The sequence below is a fragment of the Hyperolius riggenbachi genome, chromosome 12 (assembly GCF_040937935.1).
Source record: "Hyperolius riggenbachi isolate aHypRig1 chromosome 12, aHypRig1.pri, whole genome shotgun sequence".
Taxonomy (NCBI): domain Eukaryota; kingdom Metazoa; phylum Chordata; class Amphibia; order Anura; family Hyperoliidae; genus Hyperolius; species Hyperolius riggenbachi.
This window is the reverse complement of record NC_090657.1, coordinates 61,707,979-61,725,455: the sequence shown is the minus strand read 5'-3', so window position 1 is coordinate 61,725,455 and position 17,477 is coordinate 61,707,979. Positions and strand designations below refer to the sequence as shown.

The 17,477-nt window shown below is 46.4% G+C and overlaps 1 non-coding gene across 1 annotated transcript; it reads left to right on the top strand.

The window, feature by feature from the left end:
* The first annotated feature begins 9,343 nt into the window (after positions 1 to 9,343).
* On the top strand, positions 9,344 to 9,417 carry TRNAI-AAU (transfer RNA isoleucine (anticodon AAU)). Its single transcript has one exon. It is a non-coding gene; the product is annotated as a tRNA-Ile (tRNA).
* The last annotated feature ends 8,060 nt before the right edge of the window (positions 9,418 to 17,477 follow it).

Genomic DNA, 17,477 nt, shown 5'->3' with positions numbered 1-17,477 from the left:
TGAGTTTAGGTGGACGGCCTTGTCTTGGTAGGTTTACAGTTGTGTCATACTCCTTCCATTTCTGAATGATCGCTTGAACAGTGGTCCGTGGGATGTTCAAGGCTTTGGAAATCTTTTTGTAGCCTAAGCCTGTTTTAAATTTCTCAATAACTTGATCCCTGACCTGTCTTGTGTGTTCTTTGGACTTCACGGTGTTGTTGCTCCCAATATTCTCTTAGACAACCTCTGAGGCCATCACAGAGCAGCTGTATTTGTACTGACATTAGATTGCACACAGGTGCACTCTATTTAGTCATTAGCACTCATCAGGCAATGTCTATAGGCAACTGACTGCACTCAGATCAAAGGGGCCGAATAATTATGCACACACCACTTTGCAGTTATTTATTTGTAAAAAATGTTTGGAATCATGTATGATTTTCGTTCCACTTCTCACGTGTACACCACTTTGTATTGGTCTTTCATGTGGAATTCCAATAAAATTGATTCATGTTTGTGGCAATAATGTGACAAAATGTGGAAAACTTCAAGGGGGCCGAATACTTTTGCAACCCACTGTAAATGATCTATATCTTGTTTTTTCACCACTAATTTGGCTTTTTGAGGTTGATATTTGTTTTTAGTAATTACTTTATTTTCTATGCATTTTTAAGGGGAAAAACAAGGAAAACTGAAAAAATATGCTATTTTTCCAATTTCATCCTCTATTGTTTTAATATAAACACTGCTACTGTGCATAAAACCCACACATTTTATCTGCCTATTTGTTCTGGTTATCACAAGATTTTAATTATGTCCCTAGTACAAAGTATGGTGACAATATAGTATTTGGAAATAAAGGTATATTTTTTCTTTGGTGTTTTTTTTCCACTATTTGCACGCGCACAGCGCCAGCAGCACTGTCTGCCTTATAAAAACATCCTGGAGCCATTAATAGGCTCTAGCAGGACTCTTTTATAAATCAGCTAATCATAAAGTGGTTAAACAGTTATGGAGACCTGAGGGAGGTTAAGTGGGGTTATCACAATACATTATGCACTAGAGAATTCTTGTTCCCGGCCAAGTCTGATGTCACAAAGTGCTCTGTCTCTGATGTCAGCAGATTTTTCTGTCTCTGATGTTAGCAAAGGGCTCTGTCTCTGATGTCTGCAAAGTGCTCTGTCTCTGATGTCAGCAAAGTGCTCTGTCTCTGATGTCAGCAAAGTGCTCTGTCTCTGATTGTCAGGAACCGGCCCGCGGCACGCCTGCGTATACGGTTCCCGACTGCGGGTTTGACCAGATTAAGCGGGGAACAGCCTTATTCAAGCTAAAACAAGGCTGGGACCCCTCAGAACACCTCTCACTGCCACCACTAGCTGTTCGCTAGACACTTCCACTCTGCTGTTGAGTCCTCAACGCGCACTCCGCGTTTTCGTATTCGGGTCAGCTTTGCGCTTAGGCCAAATACGGGAACGCCACGCACCCACACACACACACAGTTGCAATCTTACACTGTCGTGAAGCAAAGACCCACTAACAGTCGTTCCGAACGATACTGTTAGCCACTCTGCTGTCGCTACTCGCACTGGCGTTGTTCGTACGTTGGGTCAGCTGCGCGCTTAGGCCAACGTATGACAAACGCCCCCCACACACAATGCAATTACAATTTCATACGGTAGTGTTGCTCAAGCGTACAATTAGGCATGAACTTATACACGGTTACACTTCAGTCTCTTCTAGGCTATGAGTGTTAGTTTAGTACAGCAGAAGTCAAGCTTATTAAATAATGATTTAATATTCCATAAAAACATAGAACAATGCAGAACTTAATATATACAAAAGATTACAAAAAGACAAAGTAAAAAAGTTACAAAATTAAGAGTTACAAAGATAACACACAAAGCGATTTTGCTTACCAAAATAAAGGGATCCAGATAGAAGAATCGTGGACTTTTGTGTGGACGGACACAGTCTGGCTAGGCCAGGAGTCCACTAGCTTAGGCTGGGAGTCCAGCCGCCGCTACCGTCAGAAGAGAACTGATTTGAGGTAGATGTCCCCTGGTTTTTATAATGAAATATTCGCCTCGAGGCTGTAAGCCTGTGTGGACGGGGGAAAGCTAGATTTAATTACATCCTCAGTCATAATTGGATCTCCAGAGATCTAACATCCACCTGCGAAAAATGTACAATAGCCCACATACATGAAAAGACTTCCAATAGATGTAATTTACAGGGTATAGCTTGCACCTCCAGCAATAATTCAATTTCCTCACAATGAAATAGTGTTTAACACACATGCCAACTTTTGGTGCAGCTACTCTTCCTGACTTAGCCTACAGTTCTTCACTTCCTCAACAGAAGTGTAAATGTTTCAAGTGTCAAGGACTTCAACACACTTCACTTCTGCCATTGTCTTATTACCCAAGCATTATTCACTGAAGTCCTCTTTAGATGCAAATGTAGGTCTTTGAAGTTCCCTGACTATGTCCTGATTGGTATAATGGGACAATAGGGCTTCTAATTAGCTCCCTGCTCTCCTAGGAACTGAGGGTAATTGTATTCCACACTGTCACACAGACAAGTACAGCTTCCCCCAAAGCCAGATGATGACCCATACATACGCATCTGAAGTACAATACATAGCAAACGCAGATAGAACAGAGGCGCCAAAAAGAGTAAAAACACTATTATTTAAAAACAGTAAAAAGAGGGAAGGTAAGGTGGACTTACCTCCCTCTAGCAGTGGAAAACAAAACTCTGAGGTAGAGTAGAATGCATTTATTAAACAGTGTAACTCCTAAAGATGCAACGCGTTTCGCGGGCCACAGCACCGCTTCCTCAGGCTATACAGGAGTTCAAAAAAGCTGTATCCAATCCAAGTATTGAATGAGCGCCTCTGAGACAGACAGAGGCGCTCATTCAATACTTGGATTGGATACAGCTTTTTTGAACTCCTGTATAGCCTGAGGAAGCGGTGCTGTGGCCCGTGAAACGCGTTGCATCTTTAGGAGTTACACTGTTTAATAAATGCATTCTACTCTACCTCAGAGTTTTGTTTTCCACTGCTAGAGGGAGGTAAGTCCACCTTACCTTCCCTCTTTTTACTGTTTTTAAATAATAGTGTTTTTACTCTTTTTGGCGCCTCTGTTCTATCTGCGTTTGATACATATTACTTATCCACCCTTGGTGGAGGGGTACGCCCCCTTTTTTCTCCTGTCTACAGAGAGCGACTTTTATACCCGAGTGGGGTCGGGTACCAATTCTCCCCACCTGCCTTTCAAGTGGTTGCCTGCTGGTGACCCTTTTTTGTGAGTATATTTCTGCACGAACTATCTAGACAGATTTTCTCTGTTAAAACTATATTGCACTATTGGGCTCTCGGTGCCCTGTTTTTTCTTTTGTTTTACAGTACATAGCAGTCAGACAGGCAAATGAAAATATTATCCTTACATCATAAGCACCCCAGTATATTCCTGACATGCCCCCTCTTCCAAATGGCGCCGGCAGATGATTCTAACGAATCGTCCTGCCAAAGCTGACACTGACGGCCGGGCCTGGGGGGGGTAATTCCTTAGCTCCAAGCTACAGGACTGGAAAGCTAGGTCAGGTTGCTGCAATGTGTCATTGCCCCTGACAACCTGACGTAACCAACCAGGGGAATGAGGGTCAGTGACAACCGTGAATTCGCGACCATAGAGACAGTGCTGCAGCTGGGGGAGGGTTCCAACCGTCGCTACACGCACTTTCTCTATAGTGGCAGGAGCTATCTCTCGGTCCCTTTGGGGATCGATTATCTGCTGGTCTGCCTCTTCCCCTTCGGACAGCTCCGAGGGAATAACTTCCCAGAACCCTCTCAGCCCGCCCCTCCCAGCTGGTGACCTGCTGGCTAGCCCCCTGAGCTCTTCCAGGCTGCTGTCAAATCGAATAGCTCCAGAGAGCTCAGTGCTTCCTGTCACACATTCTAGGAAGGCTGCAGACGGAGAGGCTCCTGGGCCCTCAGGGCCAGGTTCCGAATTAGATGTGGCTGACCCAGCAGCATTTGCCACTTCGGTGGACAGTCCCTGTGCTGTAGACTCGCTAGCGCTGCAGGTTACCACTGCAGCTGAGGGAGCGCCCACATTACACACATCGTAAATCACATCGCCTTTGGTCTTGAAACCATCTGAAGGGGGAGGATCTGGCCTGGTGCCATCTGCCCCTTCAGTGGACAGTCCACCTGCTGCAGCCCAGCGACCATTGCTGGTTACTCCTGCAGCTGACGGAGTGTCCACATGACACACAGCATTATGTAGCACAACACAGGTGACATCAGCATAATCAGCCCTACGTATATGGTCATTTGGGCCCTCACATAAAACATCAACATTATCTGCAGCATTATACACAGTGGTACTCAGCACTTCACCAGTAGCATCAACAGTTCCTGCATCGATCGCATCGATAGTCCGGGCGTCATAAATGACATTATCAATTTCTGCATTCTTTGTATCAACATGTCCCACTCCAGGCCTAGGCACTGGAGACTCACTAGGGCTGGCTCCTAGCATACAGTCCGTAGCCCCTGGGGCCTCGCCAGCACTCCCCACTTGCACAGCATTATCAAACAGTACCTTGCAAGAGTCCTGAACTTCTGCTGGGGAGGCGGGCTCCACAGGGTTTGGAGCAGGCTCATACCGGGCCACTAACCGTCCCAGGTCAGTACCCAGCAAAACGTTGGTGGGGATTTTGTCAGTTACCCCAACTTCTTTCAGTCCGCTGCTGGCCCCCCAATCCAGGTGGACCAAGGCGGTGGGTATTGCTGGGGTGACACCCCCAATTCCTCTGACAGCAATCATTTTCCCAGGTATGTACTGCTCCGGGTTCACAAGCTGGGGATGTATGAGAGTCACTTCTGCTCCAGTGTCTCTCAGCCCAGTGGCAACTGTACCCCCAACCGTGACCAGCTGCAGATTCTCTGCATAGCCAGTGGCATTCCTGGTAGCACACAAAGCCGTTGGGACTTCACTGGCGTTTGAGGCCTCACTGGATTTTGGGGCCTCCCTCTTCCTCTCTGGGCAAGTCGTGCTGATATGACCCACCCTGTCACATACAAAGCATTTCCGAGTGTCAGGTTGCTTGAATCCAGGAGACAGCGGTGCTTGCCTCCTCTGGGTGCTGGGTGAAACAGGTTTAGCAATCTGTTCTCCTCTCCAGCTGGGCGTAGTAGTCCTCCGGGACTCAGGTGCTCTATGGGCGGTGTAGGCATCGGCCATTTCCGCAGCCTCATCCACTGTCTTTGGTTCTCGATCCAGCACAAACAGCCGGACCTCAACAGGACAGGTGTGTAGGAACTGGTCTTTTATCATCAGCTCCTGCAGGGCATCCAAGGTTTTAACTGACAGTCCTTTTAGCCACTGCTGGAAGGCAGTGCGCAGGTTGCAAGCATGATCCAGGTAGCTGTCATTAGGACCTCGCTGCACTGTCCTGAAACGTTTGCGATACACCTCTGGCATGAGGTGGTATCGCGCAATGATGGCTTTCTTAATTGCCTCAAAGTCTGTTTCTTCCTCCTGGGGGAGACTCACAAACGCCTCCAGGGCCTTGCCTCTCAGCCCTGGTGTGAGGTATCTTGCCCACTGCTCACGGGGCACCCCATACTGCCGACAAGTCCTTTCAAACCCCTGTAGAAAAGTGTCTATGTCAGAGTCTTTGTCCATAGCGGGGAACTTATTCTGTGGACTCGCTCACCTTCGCGTTCTGCGGGTCCAGCAGACCGGTTCTGCTGCTGAAGTTTAGCCAGCTCCAGCTGGTGTTGCCGTTCAGCACTTTCCCTCTCGGCCTGGAGTCGCTAGGCAGCTTGTTCCCTCTCAGCCTGGAGTCGCTGTGCAGCTTGTTCCCTCTGGGCTTGTCGTATTTCCCTTTCTGCTTGCCGATGTTCCAGGATCAGCTTTAGGCGCAGTTCAGGATCAGCCGAGTTCAGTAGCTGTAGGTCGGCTTCCAGAGATGTCATCTCCAAGTTCGGTGGATCATCCAGGACATCGTCTCCACTCACATCCTGTGGCGGGAGCGATTCCTCCTCTGGCGTGTCGTGAGCTGCATCCGCTGACGTTGAAGCACGGGCTCGTTCTGCCTCATCATGCTCCTCGAGCGCACGAACTAACTGCTCCTTAGTCTGGCCGCTCACCGTCTCGATGCCTTTGTGCTCACACAGGTTGAGTAGTATCTCTTTGTTTTGCCTTGCATAGCTGGATGCTTTCTGAGCCATCGTGTTGCAAAAAAGAAAAAGAAAAAGGGGGGAGGGGAAAGAAAACACCAAGTGTGTATCTTTGAACAAAAAAAAAAAAACGTATATAGATTCTGCACTGAGTAGACTTCTGTAGGCTAGTTGCTTCTAGCAAGCTTCCAGCCTTCAGTACTCAGAATAGCAAGCTAAACTGCGTACTAATGTACTAAACGATGCCACCACTGCCAGCCAATTATGTCAGGAACCGGCCCGCGGCACGCCTGCGTATACGGTTCCCGACTGCGGGTTTGACCAGATTAAGCGGGGAACAGCCTTATTCAAGCTAAAACAAGGCTGGGACCCCTCAGAACACCTCTCACTGCCACCACTAGCTGTTCGCTAGACACTTCCACTCTGCTGTTGAGTCCTCAGCGCGCACTCCGCGTTTTCGTATTCGGGTCAGCTTTGCGCTTAGGCCAAATACGGGAACGCCACGCACCCACACACACACACAGTTGCAATCTTACACTGTCGTGAAGCAAAGACCCACTAACAGTCGTTCCGAACGATACTGTTAGCCACTCTGCTGTCGCTACTCGCACTGGCGTTGTTCGTACGTTGGGTCAGCTGCGCGCTTAGGCCAACGTATGACAAACGCCCCCCACACACTATGCAATTACAATTTCATACGGTAGTGTTGCTCAAGCGTACAATTAGGCATGAACTTATACACGGTTACACTTCAGTCTCTTCTAGGCTATGAGTGTTAGTTTAGTACAGCAGAAGTCAAGCTTATTAAATAATGATTTAATATTCCATAAAAACATAGAACAATGCAGAACTTAATATATACAAAAGATTACAAAAAGACAAAGTAAAAAAGTTAAAAAATTAAGAGTTACAAAGATAACACACAAAGCGATTTTGCTTACCAAAATAAAGGGATCCAGATAGAAGAATCGTGGACTTTTGTGTGGACGGACACAGTCTGGCTAGGCCAGGAGTCCACTAGCTTAGGCTGGGAGTCCAGCCGCTGCTACCGTCAGAAGAGAACTAATTTGAGGTAGATGTCCCCTGGTTTTTATAATGAAATATTCACCTCGAGGCTGTAAGCCTGTGTGGACGGGGGGAAGCTAGATTTAATTACATCCTCAGTCATAATTGGATCTCCAGAGATCTAACATCCACCTGCGAAAAATGTACAATAGCCCACATACATGAAAAGACTTCCAATAGATGTAATTTACAGGGTATAGCTTGCACCTCCAGCAATAATTCAATTTCCTCACAATGAAATAGTGTTTAACACACATGCCAACTTTTGGTGCAGCTACTCTTCCTGACTTAGCCTACAGTTCTTCACTTCCTCAACAGAAGTGTAAATGTTTCAAGTGTCAAGGACTTCAACACACTTCACTTCTGCCATTGTCTTATTACCCAAGCATTATTCACTGAAGTCCTCTTTAGATGCAAATGTAGGTCTTTGAAGTTCCCTGACTATGTCCTGATTGGTATAATGGGACAATAGGGCTTCTAATTAGCTCCCTGCTCTCAGAGGAACTAAGAGTTATTGTATTCCACACTGTCACACAGACAAGTACAGCTTCCCCCAAAGCCAGATGATGACCCATACATACGCATCTGAAGTACAGTACATAGCAGTCAGACAGGCAAATGAAAATATTATCCTTACATCATAAGCACCCCAGTATATTCCTGACACTGATGTCAGCAAACTGCTCTGTCTCTGATGTCTGCAAAGTGCTCTGTCTCTGATGTCAGCAAAGTGCTCTGTCTCTGATGTCTGCAAAGTGCTCTGTCTCTGATGTCTGCAAAGTGCTCTGTCTCTGATGTCAGCAAAGTGCTCTGTCTCTGGTGTCTGCAAAGTGCTCTGTCTCTGGTGTCTGCAAAGTGCTCTGTCTCTGATGTCAGCAAAGTGCTCTGCCTCTGATGTCAGCAAAGTGCTCTGCCTCTGATGTCAGCAAAGTGCTCTGTCTCTGATGTCAGCAAAGTACTCTGCCTCTGATGTCAGCAAAGTGCTCTGCCTCTGATGTCTGCAAAGTGCTCTGCCTCTGATGTCTACAAAATGCTCTGTCTCTGATGTCAGCAAAGTACTCTGTCTCTGATGTCAGCAAAGTACTCTGTCTCTGATGTCAGCAAAGTGCTCTGTCTCTGATGTCTGCACAGTGCTCTGTCTCTGATGTCAGGAAAGTACAGTACTCTTTCTCTGATGCCTCAAAGTACTTTGTCTCTGATATCAGCAAAGTACTCTGCCTCTGATGTCTGCAAAGTGCTCTGTCTCTGATGTCAGCAAAGTGCTCTGTCTCTGATGTCAGCAAAGTGCTCTGTCTCTGATGTCAGGAAAGTACTTTGTCTCTGATATCAGCAATGTACTCTCTCTCTCTCTCTCTCTCTCTCTGAGATGCCTCAAAGTACTCTGTTTGTGATGCTGCAAATTATTCTGTATCTGATGTCAGGAGTAGTCTGTCTTTTTACATCATAAAAGTACTTTATCTCTTATGTCAGCATAGTACACTTTCTCTGATACCGCAAAGTCCTCTGTCTGTGATGCCGCAGAGTCCTCTGTCTCTGATGTCAGCAAAGTACTCTGTCTCTTATGCCAGAAAGTATTATTCTGTCTCTGATGCCGCAAAGTCCTCTGTCTCTGATGTCGGAGACAGGATGGGTTAAATCCATCAGCTTTTGGGTGATGGGCCCAGCACACTTCTGCTGTACCACTCTGCTGCCACACAGTGAACGCTTTGTTGTAGGAAAAAGTGGTGTTAAACTTCTTGGAGCAGACTTACTTCCTCCCTCTAAAAGACACACATACATCCTTATAAAAACATTTAGCAGCAACTGCATACGCAGTCTCTGTGGTGCAGTCAGTTAGCACATTCAGCTGTTAACCAAAAGGTTGGTGGTTCAAACCCACCCAGGGTCGGCCTTGCTTTTTGTGTTCAACAGTTGTCCGAAATGAACCCCAGATAGCCATTAAGCGGCAACTACATACACAGTCTCTGTGGCACAATTGGTTAGCGCATTTGGCTGTTAACCAAAAGGTTGGTGGTTCAAGCCCAGCCAGGGATGGCTTTGCCTTTTGTGTTCAACAGTTGTCCAAAGAGAACCCCAGATAGCCATTTAGCAGCAGCTACATACACAGTCTCTGTGGCACAATTGGTTAGCGCATTTGGCTAATAACCGAAAGGTTGGTGGTTCAAGCCCACCCAGGGATGGCTTTGTGTTTTGTGAAGGGAACTAATGTACCCTTCTTAAACTTGAAGATTGTATACAAATGTAAGCAGACTGCAGAGTGGAGCAGCGGAAGTGTGCTGGGCCCATAACCCTGAGGTTGATGGATTGAAACCTGCGGGTTTGTAGAACTTGCTATGCTACTCTGATGAGGCGTGGTACCTTTGATAAGGTGTGATATTTGAATTATCATGGTTTAGTGAATCAAGCCCCATACGCATTGCCGTGCGTATTTTGGCAAAGCGTATAGAGGCTGACACGCAAGAACATCAGAAGTGCACAGACAGCAATGTCTGATGTTTGCATTACATGCACTGCGTGGCAGTGTGATGCACGATCGTACTGCTGCATACATTTTTTGGCAAATGACAGCGCTGAATGGGATCAGCAGCGCAACGCATGGAAGCACAGATGGCATTGTAAACGCGCACGTTGTGGTTTCCGATCTCATAGCCATCAGCGTTTTTCAGTGTGAAAAATGCCTTAGACCTGGTCCACACTAGGCCCGGAAACGTATCCGTGGCTGCGTTTTTCAAACCTGATGAAAAACGGAGTCCCGGATACTAATGTTCAAAATAGCAGCCAGCCTCACCCAAGTAAAAAACGGATCCGTCTGCGTTTGCGGGACCCGTTTTCAAAACCTGAACGGAAGGTCCGGATCTGCTGCATTTTCACTCAACGGATCAGGACCACGGATACACGCAGGGGTAGTGAAAAGTAATGAGAAAACGAATCTCCAGCTCCACAGGCAAAAAACTGATGTGAAAACGGATAGCCTGAGCTTTATGATTGGCCCAAAAAAATCCTCCCACTCCTTCCTAATGATAGAGACGTTTTCTGTCAGGGAAAAACTGAACAGAAACTGATGCAAAACTGATGCACTTTCATCAGTTTGCAGTACAGTGGTACTTCCCCTAATCTTCCCCTGATCCGGACTGCAGTGTCCGTCCTGCAACTGTGTCTAGTGTGGACCTAGCCTTACTCTCTTTAATTTTATGTTATTTGGTGTCATTTAGTTTACCTTGGTATTGGGTATATGGTGGTGGAAATATTGGGGTGAGCAGGGGCGTAACATAGGGGGCTGCAGCCCCTGCACATGCGGGGGGTCCAGGGCCCCCCTGGGCCCACTCAGGGCTGTTTTGGGAGGCAGGAGGGGTCGCAGCATGAGGGGAAAGCGTGCTCCCCCCTCCCTCACCTCAGGCTCTCCCCTCTGTGCTCCGCTCCTGCATCAATGATCAGTGGCAGGAGGCAGCAGGCAGGAACACATACCTCCATGCGTTCCACATGCCAGAGGTTCTGATCTCTAAGTGTCTGACGCTACTTCCTGTTTAAACAGGAAGTAGTGCGCCGTGAGGCACTTAGAGATGGACCTACGTGGTGAATGGAGGTGTGTGTTCCTGCCCATTGCCTGCTGGAGGGAGGGCTGTCTCCCCTTCCCGCCGATGTGCGGCCATGCTTTCCCCTCATGCTGCAACCCCTCCTGCCTCCCAAAACAGCCCTGACCGGGCCTGCTGATTTCTAGTTACGCACCCTGGGGGTGAGGCTGTAAAGGACCACTGTCACGAAAAATTGTACATTTAAAACACATGAAAACATAACAATTACAATTTTCTAACACAGTAAAATGTGCTATAAATTACTTTTATCCTATGTTGCTGTCACTTACAATAGGTAGTAGGTTTTGAACCATCCCATTTCCTCATGGGGGTTCTCACAGTTTTCTTTATTCTTAAAAGCACTTAGTGAACGGCAGTAGCTCAGTCCAACTGTCAGAATAATGTGAAAACAGGTAGGGGAGTCGGCTGGCATCTTTGTATAGATCCTTTCCAGGGAGTGTTTTTAATACTGAGAATCCCCCATGAAGAGATGGACTAATCGAAAACCTGTCAGTTCTGTCTACTAACTACTGTAAGTGACAGCAACATAGAATAAAAGTAAAGCCTCCTATTTGTTTTATTATATATGATTGTATGCTGCTAATTAATTCAAAATGACTAAGTTTAGGGTATTGCATGTGTTTCCTTATTGCAACAGATATAGTGAAAGTGCCAAGCTTGTTGTGTCCTGTAGAACCACTTCCTGTTGAGATAACAATACAATTTTATTGGACAGACAGCTGCCCAGATACCACCCCCTAACCCATCATCCCATCATCACCCAAGAAGGAGTTGGGTGTGTCAGCAGCCAGTCTCTCCTTCAGTGCACAGATCACCTTACTTCCTCTTCCTCATCTAACTTTTCTCTCTTTGTGGGCAGTAGTGCAGCACTACAGTAGCATTACAGCTAGGCAGAGATGCATGCATGAAGAAAAGGTGCCAGGAAAAAAGGGCCCGGCTGGCTAGCTACATGGCGCCAGTAGATAACAAAATCTCAATAACGATAAACATTGTTAAATTTGGTTAACGATAAATACCAAAAAATAAAATATTCTATGAACTCACCATACTACTAACGGAATACCTTGGAGCGTCTTCTTTCTAAAATGGGGTCATTTCTGGTGTTCCTCTACTGCCCTGGCATTTTAGGGGCCCTAAAGCGTGAGTAGTCTGGAAACCAAATGCCTCAAAATGACCTGTGAAATCCTAAAGGTACTCATAGGACGTTGGGCCCCTTAGCGCACCTAGGCTGCAAAAAAGCGTCACACATGTGGTATCGCCGTACTCAGGAGAAATAGTATAATGTGTTTTGGGGTGTATTTTTACACATACCCATGCTGGGTGGGAGAAAGCTCTCTGTAAATGGACAATTGTGTGTGAAAAAAAATAAAAAAAATCTCATTTGCAGAGATATTTTTCCCACCCAGCATGGGTATGTGTAAAAATATACCCCAAAACACACTATACTATTTCTCTAGAGTACGGTGATACCACGTGTGACCCCTCTTTGCAGCCTAGGTGCGCTAAGGGGCCCAAAGTCCTATGAGCAGCTTACAATTTAGCACCCCCCCCAAAATGCCAGGACAGTAAACAAACCCCACAAATGACCCCATTTTGGACAATAGACACCCCAAAGTATTCAGAGAGGGGCATGGTGAGTCTGTGGCAGATTTCATTCTTTTTGTCACAAGTTAGCAGAAATGGAAACTTTTTTTTTGTCACAAAGTGTCATATTCCGCTAACTTGTGACAAAAAATAAAATCTTCTATGAACTCACTATGCCTCTCAGTGAATACTTTGGGATGTCTTCTTTCCAAAATGGGGTCATTTGGGGGGTATTTATACTATCCTGGAATTTTAGCACCTCATGAAACATGACAGGTGCTCAGAAAAGTCAGAGATGCTTCAAAATCGGAAAATTCACCTTTTGCACCATAGTTTGTAAACGCTATAACTTTTACCTAAACCAATAAATATACACTGAATGGTTTTTTTTTAATCAAAGACATCTAGCACAATAAATTTGGACAAAAATGTATATAGAAACTTTACTTTATTTTAAAAATGTCAGCACAGAAAGTTAAAAAAATAATTTTTTTGACAAAATTCATGTCTTTTTTGATGAATATAATAAAAACTAAAAATTGCAGCAGCAATCAAATAGCGCCAAAATAAAGCTGTATTAGTGACAAGAAAAGGAGGTAAAATTCATTTAGATAGTAGGTTGTATGACCGAGCAATAAACCGTTAAAGCTGCAGTGGTCTGAATGGAAAAAAAGGCTCTGGTCCTTAAGGGGTGAAAAGACTGCGGTCCTCAAGATCCACGATGACTCTGCGCAAAGTGCCGCGATCGCTTCACTCACAGTTTGTGCCCGTCATGTGCCATCATACGATGTTGTGATCCTCGTTATTGATACAAACTCCACCAGCTTTCTCTTTCAAGGGTCCGGGATCATGGCAATCCAGACGTCCTCCCTCTCCTTCACCTGGACCACCCGAGGAAGCAGCGCAGCATGTTTGCAACTATGGGGAAAAGATTCGCCCATGCAACCACACCTTCATCCCCTGACAACACCTGCTAATCCTCTGCCCGCTGCTGACTCTCTGCGTCCTCATCACAAACTCGCTGCACTCTCCTGCACCCCTCTGCAGCAAGGTCAGGCACCTCCAGCTTGTCCTCCACCACCTGCAAGTCCTCCTCGGTTCCTGCCCACTCTGCAGATCCAGAAATTCCAGGGCTGACTCTCCCTGTTGCAGCAGATCACACAGTGCCCTGTCTAGCAGAAATACCATGGGCAGCCACCTGCAGATGGACGCCCACTCTCGCCTTATAAGGTTGGTTCCCTGCTGAAATGGAGCCAACACCAGGCAGACCTGCTACATCTGCCAACCCCCCTCCACAGGATTGTGACACCGGCTATGTTCTCCTCCAGGAGGTACTGTGGCACAGCCCTCCTGTGCTGGCATGGTCACTCCAACATCACCAGGGTGGAATTCCAGCGAATTGGGCAATCTGCCATGAGCCTGTGGGCTGGCAGGCTCTAACGCTGCTGCATCTCGGCCAGCTTTGCTGTAGCATTGGAGGAGCAGCGGAAATGGGCCACTTCTCTGTGTCCTTTTTAGTACATTCTGTATCCCTGAGAACATTTCAACATTTGATTTTCTATGTGTATTTTACACATTGCAATTATACTTTTAATATATTAAAGTAAACCTAAGACTACGGAAAGTAAAAGTTTTATACATACCTGGGGCTTCCTCCAGCCCCCTTCACCTGGGGCATTGCTAGTCCCAAAGATCAGTGGCACGTGCCCTGGATCGATCCTGGGGTGCCCTGGATGTCCCCCAGCTGTGGTGCCTCAATGGTAGGCATGCTTGGAGACATGGTGCATCAATTGGGGGTATGCTGGGCGCTGTGTAGCCTTTATGTGGGCATACTGGGTGCTGTGGTGCCATGCTGGGCGCTGTGATGTTTTTATGGGGGCTTGCAGGGAGCTGTGGTTCTTCTATAGGGGCATGCTGGGAGTTGTGATGCCTCAATGGGAGGGAGGCCCATGGGAGCAAGGGGGAGTGGTCCACTAGAAGGTCAGGGAATGCTATGGGGAACTGCCCAATAACCTGGCTGGCCTCCCAGCAGAAAGCCAGACCAGAAGCAAGGTAACTCAGCCTAGTTGTGTGTAAGTGATGCTGCCTATTTGTGATATGCTGAATTTTTTTTGTATTAATGGAGAGGAGGCTTCATCCAACATTTTGCTGGGCAGGCCTAGTTAGACCACTGTTAAGTTCATGTAAATTTGGCTCCAGTCCTGACCCCACCCACATTCTGGTGTGTGGCCACAAACCATTTTCTGACTGGAGCAAAGCCCCCGCCCTCCACACAGATTGCTCCCACACCGGCATCCAAAGCCTTCTGGTAGCAGCCCTGTTCTTAGTGGACAGTCGGGCGTACTGCGCATGCGCAGCCCTGCCATGTGTTCCCATCGCCGGGACCGCTTTGCACCTGTGGAGTACTAATGAGTAGGCACAGAACGCTCCTAGCCGTGGGAGCAAGATGGGGGAGCGTGCTTGGCCACATTGCACCTGCACCGACTGGCTCCAACTGGCCAAAGGTACCAGGGCTGCTACGGGAGGATCCAGGAGGCTTTGGACGCCGGCGGGGGTGCGATCTGCGTGGAGGGGACTGGAGGAAGCCCTAGGCACGTATAAAACTTTTACTTCCTGTTGTCTCAGGTACACTTTAAATAGTTTCTTTCATGAGTGCAGGAGCTTGTTGATGCTTTTCATTTGTATTTAGAGTAACACTATTAAAATGCTGAAAAAGACTATTAAAAAGTCTACAGATTCCATTACAACTTTCATAATGGACAGGTAAAGTGAAAGGTGAAAGTACTATTCACAAATGCAAAATTTATAATACACAAATTCAGAGGTTCATTCATAGTCAGCTAGCAAGAACTCAATGAAACTCAAAATTTAGAAAAGCTAACTCTAATAGCAATCAGAGTGATACGTTACTATAAATAAACAGTGTATAGATGGCAAAGAGGCAAAGAATATCTGTTTCATGATTCAAATTTGCTTGACAGTGAACTACAGCTATTCTCTTGCCCTTTGTAGATTTGGTGGGTCAATCAGGAGTGACCATGTGACCAAAGTAGAAAGACCAATAGAGACCAGACTATGGCCTCAATTCACTAACCATTACCTCATTTGGTAATGCAGAAAAAAACTGATTTTACTGATCACCTTGCCAAATGCCAATTCACTAAACCTATTACTGCACTGAAAAGTATAATTACAGACTAGTGAAGTAAATTACCAACTTGTGCAGTAAATACCTCAAGAAATGTCTAGAAATTGCAATTAATAAAGCATTCAGTTATTCAAGTAAAAGTGTTTGGTATTTATATCCAGCTCTAACCAGCCAGTATCTCACTCTCTCCCTGTTGTAAAAGTTGACAGATATAGCAGACAGCCAATAGAAAGAGCCACACAGCTCTGCGTCTCTCCCCATTTGATCCAATTCTCTGGTGGGCGAGACTTCAGAGCAGGAGAAGGACACATTTTAACATGATTTTCTATATCCCTTTAGATGTGCTTACCTGTATACTGATACACAGAAGAGCGCCCTCTAGTTAGCAGAAATGCACATCTAAAGGGATGCTGGGGATGCACTGGACAGAGCATAGAACGGTTCATGCACAGACTTGTAAGAGAAGACTGATAGCTTGCTACCTCGCCTGCTCCACAGCTGATGAGACTTACCGAGCAGGGCTTAGTGAATGTAAGCATTTTTTTGGTATATTACCGAACTTCTACTGCATTCATCTTAGTGAATTTGGAAAAAAAATGTGTAAAATACAGAATCAGTATTTTACCAACCTAAATTATTTTACCGACCTGCCTTTAGTGAATTAAGGCCAACATTTCCTAGCATTACAGCAGGAAACATTAGCGGTAAATGATTGTACCGTGCTAGCCATCAGTTGAAGCAGGAAGTTCTGCATCAGGATGATACCATCGCTCGGTCTGAAGGAGGCTTATTGGCTGAAAGCATAAAGCCTACTACCAATGCAAGTAAGCTGTAAGGGCTCGTTTACATCTTGTTCATTTTGCAGTTTCTCCGAGCGCCGGCGATTTTAAAAAACGTCCCTTAAATCGATTGTGCAATGAATCTTTATGGGATAGCTCATATCTGCATGTTTTGTCAGCTTTCCGCTCAACCAAGCGATGCATCTACCATTTTTAGGGCGATTTTGCTACAAAACGCTCACAAAATCGATTTGTGCGTTTTTAAGAATAAATACATTGTATTTATTCTTTTACAGGTCAAATAGTTCACTTCCTGACTTGTGTCAGGAAGCAAAAAACAAATAGCTTTACAAAAGCGATTTGAAAAGCGCTTTACAAAAAACCGTAGTGCAAAGGTAAGCGCCGGGAGGGGAAAAAAATCACTCACAAAATCGCAAAACACTGGCGTTTGCGATTTCGATTTCAGATGTGAACAAAGCCTAATAGTGTTTGCTGTTTATTCTTGTATAGTGCTTAAAGGGACACTTAAGTCACACACACACACACAAAAAAAAAAGAGTTTTACTCACCTGGGGCTTCCCTCTGCCCCCTGCAGCTGGCCGGTGCCCTCACAGCCTCGCTCCAATCCTCCTGTTCCCATCGGCGGCTACTTCCGGTTTCGGCAACAGGCGCCGACAGGCTGGGAACGCGAGTGATTCTTCGCGTTCCTGGCCACAATAGCACCCTCTATACTGCTATTGCGGCAAGGAAGGCCGCAATAGCAGTATAGAGGGTGCTATTGTGGCCAGGAACGCAAAGAATCACTCGCGTTCCCAGCCTGTCGCCGAAACCGGAAGTAGCCGCCGGTGGGGACAGGAGGATCGGAGCGAGGCTACGAGGGCACCAGACAGCTGCAGGGGGCTGAGGGAAGCCCCAGGTGAATAAAACTCATTTTTTTTTGTGTGACTTAAGTGACCCTTTAAAGGAAACCTGAGATGGGGCGGGAGGAAAATATTATACATACTTGGGGTTTCCTCCAGCTCCCTCCAGGGAGATCACTCCCTCGCCATCCTCCACCGCCTCCTGTCCCCGGTAAATCCTCCAGTCTGGGGCGTACTGCGCATGCACTGTCTGGCTGGGCATGAGCTCCTGTTGCC